Here is a 20,959-nt window from a genome sequence, read left to right on the forward strand (position 1 = left end):
GCAGAATGTGTTTACTTCCAGGTGTCCATGGCTGGGGCGGAAATTCCCCCATATCCCTTGTGGTGGGAGTCTGGATCAGAACCTGAGGACCCACAGTCCCTTTCCTCGTGGTCCTGGAATGGTCCAGAGGTGGACCTCCTCCCATAAAAGCTGGTGGAATTTTCTCCAACAAGGGGGTGGTTTGCAGCGCTGGGCGACTTTTAGGGGTCACATCGGAGGAGGAGGGTCTGGTCATGGGTAGAGGGAGCAGCAAAGTCTCATGTGGGAGAGGCCTGCATTTTCTTCCCACACCGGGCAAGGAGGCCCAAGTTAAAATAACCCCGTTCCCTCTAGATGGGAGCAGGGGCTCCTCAGCCAGGGTCAGGAGATGTCAGTGTGCTCAAGGATAGCCTGCTATGAATTGCTTTCCAGGAGGTTCCTTGTCCTACTCTAGCACATAGTGCTTTATTTACAGAACGGCTGTTCTTGGCAGCTTTCTTGGCCTTCCAGACTCTTCCTCTATTTTAGAGCATTTGGGCTCTATTTTTACTCAGCGAGGAGAAATTTCCCATGTTTGAAAACAGCTGCCATGTAGAGGACTGTTGAAACTACTATTTTTGCCTGCCCAAAATGCCTTCCTCCATCCTTCTCCTGGAGATGGGTGGAGCCACAGGACTGGTGAGCTGGGCATGTGATCAAGCAGGGCCTGTTGGAATCCTCTGGGGCTGGGAGAGGGGAGCTGTTTTTCTCAGGGTTGCTAGATGGGGTTACCCCACCAGCTCCCTGACTATCTGCAGAAAGTTTCCCATTGGCAAAAGACAACACCCATGGAAACAGAAAAATGGGAGTGAAGAGAGCAAAGGTGACTCAGGACAGTGTAGAGCCCTGGATCCACTGCCATCCCATCCTCACCACCCTTTGAGCCAGTGCATTCCCATTTTTGCTCAGGCTTGCTGGAGTTGGGTGTCTTGGGCCTGGCTGATATCATGAAAGCCTCACTCCTTTCCTGAGTTTTAGGTTGAGGCCACTGCGAGTGCCTCCAGATTCCTACCCTGAGGCACTGGTTGGCAGCTGGGATGGGAGTTATACAGTTGTCTTAGGACAAAGAATTTGGGTGAAGAAACTTAGGAAGCTGGGTAGGCCTTCCTTTCTCCCAGGGTCTATTCAGGTCTGGAGATCCCTGGGCAAGACAGTTTACAGCTTCTCTTTCAGGGTTGGGTCAATAGGCTCTGTTCCTGTGTTTGCCTTGAAGAGCCAACAAAACCAAAAGGTAGAGGTGTGTGTGTGTGTGTGTGTGTGTGTGTATTTGCATGTGCAAAAAAATCCAGTTCCTTGGGAGAAGATGCTGGTGGGGTGGGAAAAGATGGGGCAGGGGGAGGTGTTTAGGTGCCCATACAACCCGAGTGTAGGGGGTGGGTCCACTCTGTGGGGTCATATGGTCAAGGGAGGAAGAACCTGAGTCCAGACCCTGACTCCGCCACAGTGGGGTAGTAAATAACCTGGCCCAGCTTCGAGGGGGACAGTGGATGGATGCTCATTAGAAAGTTCTGTGTGGCAAGCTGCCCCGGACTTTCCTGGGCCTGAGCAAGCTGAGTCCCAGCAGCACAGCTGCAGAGGCTGGAACAGCCAAAGGACAATTCCCTGCTTTTATGGTCACGTGATCATTCTTTCAAAAATGCACTTGGCGGGGTGCCTGGGTGATTCAGTTGGTTAAGCATCCGACTTCAGCTCAGAACATGACCTTGTGTTTCGTGGGTTCAAGGCTCGCATTGGACTCTGTGCTGACAGCTCAGAGCCTGGAGCCTGCTTCAGATTTTGTGTATCCCTCTCTCTCTGCCCCTCCCCTGCTCATGCTGTCTCTCTCTCTCTCTCTCTCTCTCTCAAAAATAAATAAACATTAAAACAATTTTTTTAAATACACCTGGAGTTGGTGGACGTGGGAAGGTGAGACCTCCATGCCTCTTGGGGGTCCGGCTGTGTGTCAAGCTCTCAGCTGCAGAGAGGGAAGTTCTGTGAGCCTGCACACTGTGCTCTACCCATCCTAATCCTGGTTTCTTTACCCATCAGGAAAGTGAGGCTTAAGAAGTATGTCAGCCCAAGTTCACACAACTAGCAAGTGTGAAACCAGTATTTATGCTTGGCCCTCCGACTCCAAAGCCCAAGAGCTTTATCCTGCTGTGGGACTCTCTTCCTAGGCCTTCCAGAAAAGAACTTGGGAGACTATTGTGATCCAATAAAGTGGCACTGGTGCTGTGGCATTTCTGCTAGTCCTTAGCCATGAACTTTGGCCTTTGACTGTGCTGTCCAGGGATTTTTGCCTCCATCGCTGCTTCGCTCAGGTTTTATCATCACAGAGTCATCACCATGTCCCATCCCGGTGACTCACTATGCAAAGCCTGGTGTTCTACTCACAGACTTACCTTGTTTGTCAAAGGTTTGTGGTCACTGACAAGTGTTATTAGGTGAGACCTATAGAGCATGTGACCTTTTAATTTCAAATAGGCAGTGAAAGGTAAAGCAGAATAGTGATTGCCTAGGGGTTGGAGGTGCTGGTGGAGGGAAATGGGACATGACTACTAAGGAATGTGGGATTTCTTTGGGGGATGATGAAAATGATCTAAAATTCATTGTGATAATCATTGCACAACTCTGTGGATACAATAAAAACCATTGACTTCTACACTTTAAATAGGCAAATTGTATGGTGTGTGAGTTATATCTCAAGAAAGTTGTTAAAAAAATAAACTTTCACTGGGGCATCTGGGTGACTTAGTTAAGCATCTGAGTCTTGATTTTGGCTCAGGTCATGGTCTCACGGTTTGTGAGATTGAGCCCTGTGTCAGGCTCTGGGCTGGTAGCACAGAACCTGCTTGAGATTCACTCACTCTCTCTCTGCCCCTCCCCCCTCAAAATAAATGAATATTAAAAAAAAAAAAAAGGAGAGAAAGAAAGAGGAAAAGTTAGAGTGGCCATCAAAAGGTCTCCAGAGAGGGGAGAAAGAAAAAGCAGGGAAGTGTTTGTTTCACATGGTTGCTAACTCTTTATTATGTCCTTTCTGTGTATCATATCCCAACCTTTTACTGGACCACCTGCCTATGCAAAGATAACCTGAAGATAGCTAAACACCCTGCCACAGGTGCTGGCCCTTTACCTAAAGGATTCCCCGAATCACTTCTTGTCCAACTCCAGTTGCCTCTGTTCTTGACTTTGGTATCTGTCCCAGTTCTGCATTTAATGATTCATTTTGAAACCTGAATCTTAGCATGAGCCATTTAGACTGGAGTCTGGCATTCCATCTCCACCACTTCCTATGGCCACAGTGTGTGAGAGGCATTTCTACTTCCTGCTGTACGCTGTAGGCCAACCAGCCAGGTTGTGTCCTGCCTGTTGTCTCTGCCGGTGGAAGGAGACTAAAAATTATTCTAGAGACTGGCTTGCTTCTTGACGCCTCCAAGTGTCTAAACTTAGTGACTTGCTTGAAATCAATAGACTACAGCAGAGATAATAAGATGTCACTTCCATGATTTAATTCTAAATGATTGTGACTCCTGTCTTGTTAGTAAACTCTCTCTTCCTAGTTTTAATGAAGCAAGCTGCCATGTTGGACAGGCCTATGTGGCAAGGAACTGAGGGTGGCCTCTAGCCATCTGCCAACTAGGAAATGAGGCCTTTAGTCTAAGTCCTCAAGGCAGTGAATCCTACTAACAACCACATGAATGAGCTTAGAAGCCATTCTTTCCCCAGTTGAGTCTTCAGATGAGACTGTAGACCCTAGGCCAACACCTTGACTGCAGCCTTGTGAGAGACCATGAAGCAGAGGATTCAACTGAGCTGCGCCTGGATTCCTGACCCTCAGAAACTGAGATAATAAATGTATGTGGTTTGAAGGCACTAAATTTTGATATAATTTGTTACTCAACACGAAATAACTAATATAGTGTGTATGTGGTTTTTGTTTTATGCTCTCCACCAAGAGATGAATGTACAATGAAACTAGAGAAACTTACATTTCTGGGCCCCTCACTTGCATAAGCCCCTTGCATGGCCCTGGGAGAGTCCCTAGCAATGTGTTCATGTAGTCATATGTTTTTGTAAAATTTACAGAAAACATTTTAACTGTAATCAGGGCAGGGTCTTCTTACTGCTTCAGCTCTCCCTCCCTCATACTTCCTCTTTTTTTTTTTAATGTTTATGTATTTTTGAGAGAGGGAGACAGAATACGACCAGGGGAGGGGCAGAGTGAGGGAGGGAGACACAGAATCCGAAGCAGGCTCCAGGCTCTGAGCTGTCAGCACAGACCCCAACACAGGGCTCGAACCTACAAACCGTGAGATCATGACCTAAGCCAAAGTCGGCCATTTAACCGACTGAGACACCAAGGCGCCCCCATCATACTTCCTCTTGAGTCTGCTGGTGTGGGAATGATTGGGGTATTTTGAGGATATGACTAAGGGGAAGTTGACTTGGAGATCCAGTTAGTGGGATTTCAGGGATATATTCATGTTGCTAGCTAGTCGTTTTTGTGGAAAGTCATGTTGTTGCCAGGCTGGTACTTGGCAGAGTTAGGATTCAACCTAGGGTTCATCTTATGAACTTAACACAAGTCTGGGTTATACTTAATCTATATACTTATACTAATCTTATACTTAAGATTATACTGGATTCTTACACTTAAAGGCATGAGAGTCTGTCCTCAGATATTTGCTTTGTTTGACACTCTTTCCCACCTTTCTGCCTGGTCTGTTACCCTAGTCTTATCACCTATTGCCACCATCCATGTACCCTTTGCTTCATCCATTGAACTCTTGTCTTTGCTAGGCGTGCTTGTGCTCATACTTCTCTCCAGCCCGAAATGGCATCTCCCAAGTACATCTATGTAGATTCTTACTAAGTTTTTGCTGTCTTGATATAAAACATTGACATATGCCACTATAAGAATATTGGTGGCAAACTGGATAATGAGTGTTGTCAATTCAAAGAATAAGATGACACACTGAACAAGAAAACTTGAAAGTCCCTGAAATTATATATAGCTCCTGTACAAAATGAACTTGATAGTTTTCTCCAAATTTGGGAAAAATTCAACAATACATGACATTACAAATAATGAATTGTGAAGCTGAGCTGGAGAAGTTGAAAGTGACTTTTCTAAACTGTCAATGAAAAGCAAGTTTGTTTTTGTTTTTTTGTTTTTTTTAAGTTCATTTATTTATTTTTGAGAGAGAGACAGCATGAATAGGGGAGGGGCAGAGAAAGAGAGAAAGAGAGAGAGAGAGAATCCCAAGCAGGCTCTGCACTGTCACCACAAGCCCAGTGCAGGTCCCAAACTCACGAAACCGTGAGATCATAACCTGAACCAAAACCCATAGTCCCAACACTTAACTGACTGAGCCACTCAGGCACCGTGAAAAGCAAGCTTTGATCAAACATGGTAGAGGAAAGACTAAATTATCCTTTTTTTTTTCTATAAAAAAGTATTTCACAAATTTATTGTTATACAAAGTAGCAACCAGACAGTGCGTGGACCAAAAAATGTGGGGAAAAAATGTTATAGAGATATGTCAGACAGTTTATGAAAATATGTAATTTTTCTGGGTTTTATGATTCTTGTATTTCTAAAGTTTACATGTTTTTTTAAAATTTTTTAACATTTATTTATTTTTGAGAGAGAGACACACAAAGCATGAGCAGAGGAAGGTCAGAGAAAGAGAGAGAGACAGAATCTGAAGCAGGCTCCAGGCTCTGAGATGTCAGCACAGAGCCTGACGCAGGGCTCGAACTCACGAACCATGAGATCATGACCTGAGCTGAAACTGGATGCTTAACCGACTGAGCCACCCAGGCGCCCCTATATAGTTTTCAATTTGTTGTGATTTTCTTCCTTATTTTAAGGAAACTAATCTTGTGTGAAGTTGGAGTTTTATGTTCTTTGGTGTAAGAGGGACACAAAATTGCATAAGCTTCAGGGTTCACCAAGCCTGGATCTATTCCACTTCTTATCAAGTAGGGAAAAAAATTCCTTGATATAGAGATCAGAAAATTCCTTCTTCTTACTATTCTTTTTTTTTTTTTTAACTTTTTTTTTAAAGTTTATTTATTTATTTAGAAAGAAAAGAACAATGCAAGTGGGGAAGAGGCAGAGAGAGAGGAAGAGAGAATCCCAAGTAGGTTCTGCACTGCCTTCACAGAGCCCAACATGGGGCTCGAACTCACGAACCATGAGATCATGACCTGAGCTGAAATCAAGAGTCGATGCTTAACTGACTGAGCCACCCAGTGCCCCCTTCCTACTTTTCCACCTCTGAGTCCATCTGTATCTTACATAGCCTTAATAGGGCTCAAAAATTTTTATCTGAATTAAATTCAACTAAAAATGTTTTGGTTTTGAGGAGAGAAGGCAGAAGAAAACATGACCAAAAATATCTTCTGTCTGAAGGGTAGGTGGATGGAGGGGAAAGTAGAAAATCCTGTGTAAATTAAGAAGGTTCCCAGAATTAGAACCTCAGGTGGAAGTTCTATTCAGAGACACTTCAGTTATTTGAGAGAAAACGCTAATAGTTGACCATATATCAAGGACCCTGCCTGGGCAGGCAGGTAGATTTCATGACATCTGAAGTGTCCTCTTTCAACACCTGGGTGGTGACAGTAGCAGTTCAGGCCCAACTAGAGGAGCTGTACCTAGAGACTGGACTTGGCATTGGGGCAGGGTAGAGACTGGGGGACAGACTCTAGGGTAAATCTAGCCCAGCAGGCAGATCCCTGGCCCTTAAATAGTGTCAGGGAGATCTTGTAAGGAGTGGCTTCTCCACACTTCCCTGCTGGGCAGGTCACTATGACCGCTGTGAGGCTCAGGCAAAACAGAAGGCTGGCCTGAAGAAGGGGATAGTGCAGAAAGGAGCAAAGTGCAATGCCAGACTCTGGGGGAACCAGATGGAATCCTGTGGTTCAAGAGCAGCTTCCGGGCCTGACTTGTGGTCTTGTTGACAATACAAGTCCCGCTGGCACTTAGGCTTTCTGGTTATTTGCCTCCCGTCAGGGGTATGACCGAGTGACCGCAGCCAAATATTTAATAATATCTCATTAAACATAGTTCGGCATTCTGAAATTTCAGTTATTTACTGGTTGCTCTGCATGGCAGTTCTCTCTTCCTTAACATAAGGGCGGCTTCTTGAGGCCATCAGAAACAATAGGCTTAAGAGGAAGGCAATGTCCTTCATCTGATCTTTGTCAGTATGCTGGCTCTCATGCTTCTCGCTCCTTACGCTAGCTGAGAAATACTAATAGGAAGCTCTTGAGCAAGGCTTGGGGCCCCAACCATTTCTGACTCTCAGTCCCAATGTGGATGGCAGATCACAGTCTGAGAAAGCCTCTCTTATAGCAGGGCTGTATTCCTTGGCGTCTCAAAAGATAATTAACTGTTTAAACAAAAACAATAATGATGTATTAGGAGGTTTATAATATAAGTAAAAGTAAAATGCATGAAAACAACAGCATAAAGACTTGGAGGGGAGAAATGGAAGTATGCTACTGTATGATTCTTATATGATATGTGAAATGGTATAATATCACTTCATGGTAGATTGTGATAAGATATATGCAATAAACCCAGGGTGCCTGGGTGGTGGCTCAGTTGGTTAAGTATCCGACTTCGGCTCAGGTCATGATCTCACAGTTTTTGAGTTCAAGTCCTGCGTTGGGCTCTGCGCTGACAGCTCGGAGCCTGGACCTGCTTCAGATTCTGTGTCTCCCTCTCTCTCTGTCCCTCCCCTGCTCATGCTCTGTCTCTCTCACTCTCAAAAATAAATAGTTAGAAAAAAAAATTAATTAACAAAGAGAGATGTTAAGGGAGACAAGACTTTGAGATCTTAGGCCCTGTGCTATAAACCACACTTGCCTGAGCAAAATTAGTCCCAGTGCTACCCAAGACCCTGCACAGGGTGGATCCTGAAAAGTACATTGCTTGTCCCTGGGGACTTGGGAGGAGGCTTATGGTTAGTTTGAGATAAGTGGAGATTGGTGGATTGTTCCTCAAACTTTATTGCTAAGAGGTTTAAGGTATCTAGAAATTCTAGGAATCAAAAAAGTGGAATTCTAGGAATCAAGAAATCTTTTGGATAGTGTGTTCATTCCACTGAAGAGGTCCACTCTAATGTGGCCAAATTCTGACCCATTGATAACATATCAAGGCCAGCAGGTGACAGAATTGCTGTATACCTAGCACTGACTCATTTTTGGTGATATTCCATAGACAGCTACCCTCCACTCCTGGCCAAAGAAGACAGTCTTTGCCTGTTAAAATGTGAAAGGATCTGGTGCCAACATGTTCCCTTTTGTTCTCTCTCGAAGCTGCCAGGGATGTGGGTGGCTCTTACCTCTGTGTCCACTACTTCTATGCCCACACTGCTCTCTCAAAGAAGTTTTATGTGTACACACTGGTGTAAGAGCATTTTGTGTGCTACATCAAACTACATCACCATGAGGTCATATTTTAACTTTCATACGCAGATGAGTTTAAGCTACCCCTCAAATGTTCCCCAGGTGTTTTTGGGAATGCCCAGGGTTGCTTTGGAACCAGTCTATTCACATTCTCCTATTCAGTGAAGGAGTTTCTGTGGATGGTGCCCTCATGACAACAGTGAGGACTACATACAGACTATCTTGGGGTGCCCCTTCCACTCATCTCCACCAGAATGAGCAACAGTTCCATGTGCAGAGAATTTTTAAACCATGGTCAGGCAACACACACACACACACACACACACACACACACACACATTCCAAAACAAAACAAAACAAAATAGGATTTCTCATAAGAGAACAAGCTCTGAAGAGATATGACTATGCAAAAGCATAGACATCCTCTTACATTATAATAAGCAATTTAGCTCAAACATTTCCTGATTAAAATTTACATAACATTAATGAACTAGGCAAGTGGTTTCCTGAAAACTAGGAAGATTCCGAGTCTTCACTTACTGCAAAACAGAAAACTGTTCCCAGCTTTGAAATGATAGTTTACAAGTTTTTGTTTTTCTGCCTTCTACCCAGCTCTGGGTAGCCTCCTCCAGCAGTCTCTCAAAGAAGGCATCTCCTCCCAAGCACTTCGTATGGGTCTGGGAACTCAGCCTGAACCATCAGCAGAAACCTTGTTACTCCTCAGCACCTGCTCTAGGTATTCCTACTGCCATCTCCTAGGGCTGCAAGGTCTCTATTATTCCAGAATAATCCATGAAAGGAAGTGCCTTGGTGAGATCTGCGTGCTTGTGCTCAACTTTAGTTTGTAGCGCCTAGGTAGAACGCATCCATCTGCTGGGTGTGGCCTGTGCTAGGATCTGAGAGCTACAGAAATGAACAAGGTAGAACAGGGTGTCATTCCACAAGTTATTTGCTCACTGCAAAGGGAAATATCTGCTGATCAGCACTTTAACCATGCAGTCCAACCTAGTTACTAAGAGTGGGATGCCTGATGTGTGCATTCTGATGAGATGCTCTATGACATAGAAAGCATCACCTGTGAAATAACTTTACCAAAAAGTTTTAACCTAAACCATCCAACTTCGGTATTTAATAGGAAACACAGGTGGTAGAAGAAAACATTAAACTGCATCACACACACACACACACAAACACAATTAGACAGTGGAACATTCTGTAAGACATATGGCCTGCATTTTTCAAAAAGTCAGTATAATAAATAATAAAAATAATTGAGGGATTGTTTTACATTAAAAGAAGCTAAAGAGAAATAACCTAATACAATGTATAAACCTTGATTAGATCCTACTTGAATAAAACAAAACAAAATCTAGTTGTAAAAGACATTTTGGGGATAGTTTGGGGAAATTAAAATTAGAATTAGAATTAGGTAATGTTAGTGCTTGCTTTGGTAGCACATGTACTAAAATTGGAATGATACAGGGAAGATTATCATGGCCTCTGTGCAAGGATGACATACAAATTCATGAAGTGTTCCATACTAAAAAAAAAAAAAGAATTATAATGTTAGGAAATTATTTTTATTATTGGTAATCTCATTATGGTTATATAGGTGAATGTCCTTATTTTTAGGAGATGCATGCTGAAATAATTAGTAGTGAAGTGTCTGGATGTATAACTTATTTTCAGATTGTTCAGAAAAAAAGGCAAAAATGTGAACAACTAATGAATATAAATGAAATTCATTCTATCATCCATGTCAACTTTTTGATTCAATAGTTTGACAATTTTCTTAATCAAGTTGAAGAAAAGAAGAAATAGAACATTAACCCCACCAAGTTTTCTTTCATTCCTTATGAACTAAGTGTTTTGGTTTTTAATGTATTTGTTGTTTTTGTTGTTGTTACTGCTATCAAGAATAGCTACTGGAGTGCCCACAGGGGCGGCAGCAGGAGCCAGGGTTCCATGGAAAAGTGCAGTTGCATTCTCAGCTCCAGCTGGTTCAACCATTAACTAGGTGGTGTAGGGCAGAGAAGAAAACCCTTTCCTTCTACTCTTCTAAGTTCTTGGCTGGAGCCTCTATTACAAAAGACTGATGAATAAGAGAAAACCAAAAACCAAAAAAGTTGATTAACATGTGTATCTCATATATATGGGAGAAACTCAGGGAAAAGTAACTCAAAGAGGTGGCTAGAACTTGAGCTTAAATACCATCGTTAGCTAAAACAAAGGAAGTGTGGGGAGGCAAGTTATGGGAAAATGACCAGGAAGAGTACAGTCAATAAGGATAAGGTTTATTAATATATATTTAAGTCAGTGCCTTCTCTATTGGTAAGTCTCTTGTGATCTAAAGTCTTCCTTCTCTTTCTGGTACACCCTTACAAATGGAGATTTCCTTTATAAATGTAAATTGCCCTTATAAAATGGTAACTTCTACCCTGCTTTCAGAGTTTCTTCTGTGTCTGCTGTTTCTCAAAAAACATGAGCTCAAAATAAACCTTAAACCAAAGAGACATATTTGGGGTGGCATATTCTGGTATTTTTTTCATGCTTATTTATTTATTTTGAAAGAGAGAGAGAGAGAGAGGACATAAGCGAGTGTGCACATGAGCAGGGGAGAGGCAGAGAGAGCGGGAGAGAGAGAACCACAAGCAGCCTCCATGCTGTCAGCATGGAGCCCAATGCAGGGCTCAGTCCCACAAACTGTGAGATCCTGACTTGAGCTGAGATCAAGAGTCAATGCTCAACTGACTGAGCCACCCAGGCACCCCCATATTCTGGTCTCTTACATTGGTCCTTGCTCTGGACTTCAGTCAGCTCCCCTTTACATGTCATTCACTGTGCTCAAGCTTTATAAGCATGATTTCATTAAAAACAAGCCCACAAACAAGCAAATTATGCCTGTCTTCAGGAAGCTGATAATCTACTAAGGAGGTCTTTCATCAACAACCTGTAAACCAAGGAGGAAGAAAATCAGTATCATGACAGGTGAATCCAGAAAGAGCCATTAATCCTCTTGGAGGATTTGAGAGGGATTTATGGAAGAGGAAGCTTTTGACTCCCCCTTGAAGGATTTTGGTAAGTGGGAGCAGGGGGAGGAGGCATTCTTGGATGGAGGGCCAGATGAGCAAAGGTCCAGATTGTTAAAAGTGCTGGTTAATGTAGCAAAACCACGTTGTCAGGTACCCGTTTTGGAACTGGAGAGTCTGGGAGTTTTGTAATTATTAGCGAGGTTGAACACTTTGTCCCAGGTTCATGTTCTGCTCCTCCATTTACATTTTGTATATTTGATCTTGGTTCTAGAACTTGTCCTTAGAGCTTGGTCCTAGAGCTTGATGTTTCTCTAGTTCTGTGACTCACAAAAAGGTCTTCTCTTTTGTTGTCTCCAAAAGAAAATGTTTGCCTAGCAGAGGTGCTTTGATTTTAGACACTCCTGATGAGTATTCAGGTGTTTGGCCTTCCTATCCTTATTTGATTCAAGATAATTTGAAAAGAAGAGAAAGGAATTCTTGAGCCACAAAGCCCAAATCATGGTTTTTCACAATTGCTCCAGATGGAGCAAGAAGTTCTGAAGCACAACAATGGTAAATGATGTTATGTAAAGCTGTTATTTTTTAATTCCAAAGTTATTTTTGTTACTAACTACAGATTTAATAAAATACTGGCCAACTATTGATGGTGTGTCTTAATTAAAAAGTAGAGAGCACAGGTTTGGGAATTAAGCTAACTTGGGTTGGAATCTTGGCTCTCCATTTATTAGCTGTGAGCCCAGGGATGAGTGACTTAGCTTCTCCGAGATTCAATTTTATCTGTAAAATGTGTGTAACTAAAATATAGCCAAGCCTTCCTGGGCAGCTCAGATCTGGCCTCACCAAATAGTGTTGTATTACAAAAAGAAGGGAAAAAAAAAACCCATAAAACTGATTGAGAGAGGATTACAGAATAATCTATTATGTTTCTTTGAAATCAGGACATGTTTTCAAATGATGGGGACTTGTAATTTCTTCCTCCCTTCCTCCCTCCCTTCCTCCCTATCTTCCTCCCTCCCTCCCTGCCTCCCTCCGTTCCTTCCTTCCTTCCTTCCTTCCTTCCTTCCTTCCTTCCTTCCTTTTTTCCTGGCACATAAAATAGTGATGTACCTTGCCATTGATTGTATCTTACAGGCAGTGGTGTCTTAGATTAGATGAAATATGGAAGAGTCTGTATTGAGGCTTTCTTGAAGCTATGAAAGAGTAAGTTATACTTCATGTACCTGAACTGAAATATCCTCTCCAAATAGCCCACTCTTTCCCCCAATTCTCCTCTGTAGTAAGCATGGCATGTTCCTCTTTTTCTCTCTAGCCTCTTCTTGCAGCCTGCCAGCCCTTGCCAGTCTCCTCCTATCCCTCCTCTCTACCCTCTCTTTTTCTTTACTCTCCCCTTCCAGCTCTTCAGCCCAGCTCCCTCCAGGCCCTCAGAATCTCCATCTCTTTATTTGAATTTAGCCCTGTCTCTTTTGGCTTCTCCATTTCCTCAGTAGTACCCACCAAGGAAAATAAAATATCCTCCAAGGACTCTACCTTTCTAAAAGGTGAAGAGCAGGTAGGAAATTATAAATACTTAACATTTAACTTTTTGTGTGTGGTTTCATAGATTATAACAATATCTACCTCCTGGGGCTTTTGTGAGGGTTAAAAGAGATAGGGAGTGTAAACATTTGGCATGCTGCGGGCACATGCTAAGAATTCAATCAATGTTAGCTACCATTACTTACTATTGTTATAGAAATAAATGTACAATTAACATTGTAATAACACAGGAAAAGAAAGAAAGGGGAAAAAAAAGACCAAAGGAGAAAGAATCACCCACTGTCTCAACACTGCATATTTTCCTAGTAGCAATATGGCGTGTGAAATTTGATTTTTATGCTTTTCTGGTGACAGAGCATTCTTATGTATGAATCACAGTCCATAAAGGGAGATATAAGAATGAAAAGAAAGTAATTGTGCATTTTTAATGCATTTTAACATGCAGCCTTCTGTGATATTTTTAGATCACCACAGAGAGGAACTTACTGTTATCTTCTTCCTGTATCTAGCATGAATTTCTTTTTCTCTAGTAGAAGACCATTTGACAGAAACTTTTTGAAATTCAAAGGAATGCTACTGCCTTCTATTCTAATGAAGTATTTGAAGAGGGTTGTAAAAAAACTTTAAAAACTAAGATAATAATTTAAAATATGCTTTCCTATTTATAGTCATGGAAGATAGGAGGTAAACTTTGCAGAGTTTAAAATACAACTTGTGGGGGCATGCAGGTGGTCAGTCAGTTAAACGTCTGACTCTTGATCTCGGCTTAGGTCATGATCTCACAATTTATAAAATTGAGCCCCACATTGGTCTGTGCGCTGACAGCGTGAAGCCTGCTTGGGATTCTCTCTCCCTCTTTCTCCGCCCCTCCCAGCTCCCGTGCACTCTCTCCCCCCCTCTCTCTCAAATTAAAAAATAAATAAATAAATAAACCTAAAAAAAAAATAAAATGCAACCTGTGGTCTTGGTTGTCATTTCACATCACATGATTGGGAATTGGAGAGACTGCCCCGAAGGCTGACAGCCTGCTATAGACTAAACGGCGTCACCGCCCCCTCCCCCTGCACAACCACCCAAATTCATAGGTTGAAGCCCTAACCCGCAATGTGATAGTATTTGGAGTTGGGGTCTTCAGGAGGTGTTTAGGGTTAGATGAAGTCATTAGGATGGGGCCCTCATAGTGGGATAAGTGCCCTCATAAAAAACACTGGAGAGATCTCTCTTCCTATGTGCACGGAAGGAAGAGAGCTGCAGTGGGAAGGCAGCTTCCTACAAGGCAAGAGTAGGAGCCTCTGGATGAAACCTACCCTGCTGCACCTTGATCTTGGACTTCCCAGCCTCCATAATTGGGAAATAAATTTCTGTTGTTTAGAACACCCAGTCAATGGTATTCTCTTTTGGCAGCCCAAGTAGTCTAATAGTCTGGTATCTTCCCATATTGGAGGTCAACAGGAAGGTTAACAGCAAGCTTTCTTAGGCCAGTTTCTCCATGCAACAGGAAGTTTCCTAAAAGCAATGTGAAAGTTGAGACAGTGTAAGAAGTAGAGAACATATGTGTAATACTGCAAAAACGAAACCTAAGCTTGATGAAACTCAAAATTAAGAACTTTTATTTTTAGAAATTGCAACATGGAACTTAACTGTTCCTTGATTTTTTTTTTTTTTTTTTTTTTTTTGCTGGCTAACATATGGAGATAATGAGTTGATACCAAATGCAAGAGTATTTTGCTGTCTCAACAGGTTTCACGCTGCTGTTTCGATAGTGAACAATCTGATAGCTGCTGAGAGCCTACCCCAAGGCCCCCATCATTCTGTGATACAGAAAAGAGTCCTTTGACTGTGTGCCTGGGGGAGGATGCCAATGATCTAGGCCCAAAAGATTTGCTCTGCCTTTAGGAAAACTGTGTTCTTCCTTAAAGGGCAATTCTGAATCCAGCTCTTTTTTTGCTCTGTGAGAGAAAGAGAATATAAATATTGTAAATTTAGGAGCAATTTCCTTGAGAGCCATGTGACAGAAAAAATTCGCTCTTCCCTCTCTCCATTGTGCTGTATATTTATATTATTCTCTCCCATGTGGTGGGAGAAGAAAATTTTACCTTTTAAAACAAGAACCAACTGCTGCCACCTTCCCATTCTAGAAAAATATCTTATTTTATCTGAGGGGAATACGTAGCTGGTCTTAGTGTTAAAGGTGAACACTCACGGGGCGCCTGGCTGGCTTAGTCAGTTTAGCATCCAATCCTTGATCTCAGCTCAGGTCATAATCTCACGGTTTGTGAGATCAAGCCCCAGGTGGGGCTCTGTGCAGACAGTGTGGAGCCTGCTTGGGATTCTCTCCTTCTCTCTCTCTCTGCCCCTCCCCTGCTTGCACATGTACGGGCACATGAGCTCTCTCTCTCAATAAAAATTAAAAAAAAAAAAAAAGTGAGCACTCACTCAGATCCAGGCCCAAAGCTCGGGGCTATGCTTTCCCTGAGAAATAGCCCTGAGAGGTCAGGAAGAGAAGGGAGAGGTAGGTAGAGGTTTAGGGAAGGGAACTTAGAAGGACTTAACTTACCATCCAGATAGCACAGTGTAAGACCCCAGAAGGGAGAGCCAGCAAAACACTAGTAAATGTGAAAATGGCTGCGTAGTGCTGTGAAGTAGCCAACTGCCTCCAAGCCTTTGGGAGTAGCTGCTTTAGGCAGGTAATGGCTATGGGAAATCAAGAGGGAGCTGGGTTCCAAGGCTGGGACCAAGAGAAGGAAACAGGCACAGCGCATGACACAGGCATTCAGTGGGAGCAGGAAATTGAAAGGAAGTGGCCACCAGAAGGAAAACCCCGGGAAGGCACAGCTTGAGCTATTTGGATATAAAGGTTAAAGGACTGCATGACTCCCTGAGGTTGAGGACTTCCCAGCCCACACCTGAGACATGCATAGCAAGCGTGCAGTGTACAATTGGGTGCTGGAAGAGTCAGAGGCCCATCCAACCAGGGTGGGAGAAGGGCTCCAGAGGAGGGAGGACACAGCCACATCCAGTGCTGCTCACCCTCTGGGGGAAAGTCAAGTCCCCAATCTCAAAACAGGGTCCAGATGTGAGTGGTAGATTTTGGTGTTCTCATGGCCTAGATTTGGAGATGTCAGAGGGTCTAGAGTTTGGCAGCCTGTCAGATGGCACTGTCTTCATGGATGTTGTAGGGCTAGGGAGGAGATGCAGGAGGGTCACCAGGCCTTGTAATTTCTGGGGGCAAGGCATGAAGTAGGTAACACCTTAACTGTGATAGAATCAGAAGCCAGACTCTTTTTATGCTTCTTAAATTCCTCCTGTTATTCCCTTTCTTTCATATTTAGCAGTCATTTTGAAAGCCTATTACCGCTGGGCTAACAGTGTCAAAGTATAATTTTCCAAAAGGTAAACACAGAGCTCTCATACAAACATACAGTGAACCCTTGTTGAAATTTATGTAGCTCATTAGGGGCACCCAGACGGCTCAGTCAGTTAAGCGTCTGATTCTTGGTTTCAGCTCAGGTCATGATCTCATGGGTTATGGGGTTGAGCCCCACGTTGGGCTCTGTGCTCACAGGGTGGAGCCTGCTTGGGATTCTCTATCTCTCCTTCTGCCCCTCTCCCACTACCTCTCTCTCTCTCTCTCTCTCACTGTCTCTCTCTCAAAATAAATAAATAACCATTAAAAACTTAAAAAAATTATTTAGCTCACTAATAAGGGACCAACATGATGACAAAGCTATTTCCACGAAGGATACACCAAAGTATATCTGTTCAGTGGAGAGTGCTGGAATAAGATGGCTGAGTTAGACACAGAAAAGGCTAATGGCCTCACAGGGCAATCAAACTGTGTATTTTTTCTATTAGACAGAAATCATTTGCATCTTTACTAGAAAAAAAGGTCATTTGCAAAACATGGCACTCATTTACACATTAGATGCAACTTTACAGAACTCACCCTAATCAACTGTAAATAGTAGGTCAAAGTTACCTCCCTTGGAAGATCAGATGACACGTAGGCAGATTGTTACACAGACTCACAGTCTTGTGGCTTTGAAAGAGTACTCAGTAAACTTTTTGCTGAATTTCCAATTTTGGGATAATTTTTCTTACCAGAGGGAAGTAAGGGACTATTGTCCTCACTTATGTCACAGAATTAAAGCATCAGAGTCCTGGAGCAACCACAATGGAGTTGACATAATAGGGGGAAAGAAGCCCAGAGGTGGGTATAACTCCAGGAAAACAAGAGAATGCCTGCTCAGCCCTCCCCTCTTGGGGATTCTTTCACTTCTACGACTGCACCTTTCTGTTGCCGATCTTTATGAAGATAATGCTGGTCTCTTAAATCTACCAAGACCCTCACTGCCACCACTTGGGGACCCTTGATCTGGCACTGGGCCCACAATGTGGAGAACACAAGCACTGCCCTATCCAGTAGGAGTTGAAGAGTGAAATGCTAAAGCCTCTTTGAGGACAATTTGGCAATATCTACCAACATTTTTTTTTATTGTGATAAGATATATATATATAACATAAAATTTACCATTTTAACCATTTTTAGGTGCATAGTTCTATGGTATTCAGTTCACCTACATTGTTGCACAACCATCACCACCATCCATCTCCAGAACTCCTAATTTTCCCCAGCTACAACTTCCACAGAAACTCTCCATTCCTCCTCCCTGCAGCCCCTGGCACCCCCATTCTACTTTCTATCTCTGCAAATTTGACTACTCAAGGTACCTCATTTAAGTGGAATTATACAATATTTGTCCTTTTGTGTCTGGGTTATTTCTCTTAGTATAATGTCTTCAAGGTCTGTCCATGTTGTAGCATGTGTCAGAATTTCATCTTTTTTTAGGCTGAGTAATATTCCATTTTATGTGCTTACCCTATTTTTCATCCATTCATCCATTCATGTCCGTCAACATTTTGAATGAACAAACTCTTTTGATCCAGCAAGTCTATTGCAAAAACTTTGTCCTATGAATATACTTGCATTTATACACACAAATGGATATAAGAGTGTTAGTGGAGAACCCTCTTGGTTGCTACCCAATAGACATTTCACTCTTCTTGCCAGTAGGACCTTGAGTTGGTTCATATATCAGGAAGAACCAGGCTCAGGAAAAGCTTGTCTTTCCCCTGCCCTGGGGGATCAGTCTTGATTGGAATAAGACAATAATGATAATCCTATTCTCCTTTGTCAGTGATTGGTTTATGGATGGCATATTCTAGACAATGATATGTGAGGGGAAGTCTGCAGCATGGCTTCTGGGAAATTTTTTTCTTCTGGAGAAAAGGAGATGTGTAAGGAGATCTTTAATTCTTCTCTTTGAACAGAGTTGCATGATGATAGGATGTCTGGAACTGTGGCAATCATCTTATTTCCAAACTCACAGCAAAAAACCCCAGCACTCTGAGGATGGCAAGAGAAAAGAGAAAGCATCTGGTCTCTTAATGACGTTGTTGTGCTTCTGAATTAATCTCCCTGAGACCACCTAGCTCTGGATCTCTTGTTATTTTTATCTTTGTAAAGTTGGCATTTTTATATTAAGACAATGCATTACTTTTTAAATAAATTTAAAAAAAAAACCTAACAGTTTAAAAATGCCACCACCACAACATTAATAGTAGTTCAGTGTATAAATTGGCAATTTCCAGGCACTGTTTTTTGGGTTGAACCAGCCACTGATCCACTTTGAGCTGATAGAAGGCTTGGCTTCAGAAGGTGGAGACAGAACTTTCAAAGAGGCATATTGTGGGGAGTCTGGTCCAAGAAAACTCATTCCCAAACATAGGTTTAATTAGGTCTCCCAATTTTCCTTTTATTAACTCTTCTGGGGCTGATAATCAGCTAGGACACACTGGTATGGGCATATCAGGTATTTATGGCTGGTGTCCATTCTCACTGGGCCAGTGCCCTTTTGGATTTCTTTGTGTCCATGATGGACCAGTTATTAAATATTTTATCTTTTATTTATTTTATTTTTTAATTTAAAAAATTTAAGTTTTATTTATTTATTTTGAGAGAGAGAGACAGAGCATGAGCAGGGGAGGGGGAAAGAGAGGGAGAGAGAGAGAACCCCAAGCAGGCTCCACACCACCTGCACAGAGCCTGACATGGGGCTTGAACTCACGAACCATGAGATCATGGCCTGAACTGAAATCAGGAGTTGGATGCTTGACTGAGCCACCCAGGTGCCCCAAATATTCTAAAGATCATCTCTAACTTTTCCTATTCAACATGGCTTTTCCCTAGCATCTCCAGTAGCTTCAACCATCTGAATATGACCTCAACTCCTGGTTTCTAACCTTAGCTCTTGATAATGAATATTATCTGGGATGTATTTGATAGCAGACACTGGAATGTCAACTAAAATAGCTTCAATAATACAGGCTTAATTATTTCATATAACAAGTCTGGTAATGAGATTCAGGGTGAATTTGGTGGCTCAGTGATGTCATTGAAGATCTGAAGTTTTCTTTCTTTCATTTCAGCATCTTGGCCATTTCTCCCGTCATGGTCACAAGATGGCTGCTGTAGTACCAAGTATTGTCTTCACAGTCTCCTAACATGAAGGTTAAGGAGGTGAACCTAGGGGAACTTTTCCTTTTATGATTTTCTCTCTTTCTTATTTTTAACCAGAGTAAAATCTGCCTTAACAGCCACTAGCAGACTTCCACTTATGTTTTATTGGCCAGAACTGGATCATGTGCCTACTCTTACACCAATTACTGACAAAAAGGATGAGCTTTGGACCGATTTAATCTTCTTCAGCTGGGCATACTGACCCTGAATCAAATCAGGTTTCTATTAATAAGAAAGAAGAAGAAATGGCAGCTGAGTAGCAGCCAGCTAGGACTGCTACTCATAGCTCTTTAGTTGGTATTGTTTTTAATTTGGAATTCTGCCAATAGTCTGTTTCTCCTTGTTCTTGTTTAAAAGTAATGTCTGTGTTTCTCATTATAAAAGTAATGTATACTGATTGCTCATCAGGGAGAATATACAATACATAGAAGAAAATAAAAATCAACATGTGTGTATATGTATGGATATATATAGTTTACACAAAATTGGGACTGCATTATTTATAATTTAGTTTAGTTTCCTATTTTCACTTAACATTTTATGATGAACTTGCTGTTTTTTGCTGTTTACCTCTTGGTCCCAGCCCTTCTCCACACATTTCCAAAGGAAAGGAAAAGAAGCACAGAACACATCATGAGTCTCTGTGAAGTGATTAATGAGCTAAAATTCACTTTTTAAAAAATGTTTATTTATTTTTGAGAGACAATGAGCGCACACACGTGCATGCGAGTGGGGGAGGAGCAGAGAGAGAGGGAGGCAGAGGATCTGAAGTGCACTCTGCATTGACAGTAGAGAGCCTGATGCAGGGCTTGGACTCACAAACTGTGAGATCATTGCCTGAGCCAAAGTCGGACACTTAATCCACTGTGCCACCCAGGTGCCCCTAAAATTCACTTTTGATTTGGGAATGCCCAAACGCTAGTCTTATCACTCTCCACCCAAGTTCCCTCTCAGACTCCCAGGACATCAGGACACCTACGTTGAGAAAGAAAGAGAGAGACAGAGAGAGAGAGAAAGAGGGAGAGAAAATATACTCTACTCCATCTGATTAAGGCTTGACACTGGGAGTGACCTCACCCTCTTTGAGAATCCTGGCCTCACCTTTGCATGTCTTAGCAGGACACCTCCATCTTCATTCAATCAGTGGGTGATAGCACCAACTGTTGTGCAAGGAATAGACACACCTAGTGTTGGTGATCTCTGTCTCCACAGAACGTTGCTTATACCTTCATCATGTGTGTCATTATGTTGACTCTAGGGAGGCAAACATGGGAGAACCTCTCCTGTTGAGCTGTATCTTTGAGATCTCCAAAGAGGAGCCATTTGTCCTTGACAAAAGTTGCCTGATTGCTCACTGTGTCCACAGCACATTATCACCTCAGGTAGTCTTACTTTA

General features: G+C 42.4%; 1 long non-coding RNA gene and 1 other non-coding gene across 3 annotated transcripts; both read left to right on the plus strand.

Moving 5' to 3' along the window:
- The first annotated feature begins 1,944 nt into the window (after positions 1 to 1,944).
- On the plus strand, positions 1,945 to 15,442 carry LOC125937034 (uncharacterized). 2 transcript variants are annotated; one of them, XR_007462219.1, is made up of 2 exons: positions 1,945 to 2,441; positions 3,083 to 15,442. It is a non-coding gene; the product is annotated as an uncharacterized LOC125937034 (long non-coding RNA). The 2 variants fall into 2 exon arrangements; XR_007462218.1 differs by having other exon boundaries at positions 3,724 to 15,442.
- On the plus strand, positions 9,854 to 9,960 carry LOC125937229 (U6 spliceosomal RNA). The gene has a single exon (XR_007462313.1). It is a non-coding gene; the product is annotated as a U6 spliceosomal RNA (small nuclear RNA).
- Positions 15,443 to 20,959: the final 5,517 nt, after the last annotated feature.

This window comes from Panthera uncia (genome assembly GCF_023721935.1).
Source record: "Panthera uncia isolate 11264 chromosome A3 unlocalized genomic scaffold, Puncia_PCG_1.0 HiC_scaffold_11, whole genome shotgun sequence".
Classification (NCBI taxonomy): domain Eukaryota; kingdom Metazoa; phylum Chordata; class Mammalia; order Carnivora; family Felidae; genus Panthera; species Panthera uncia.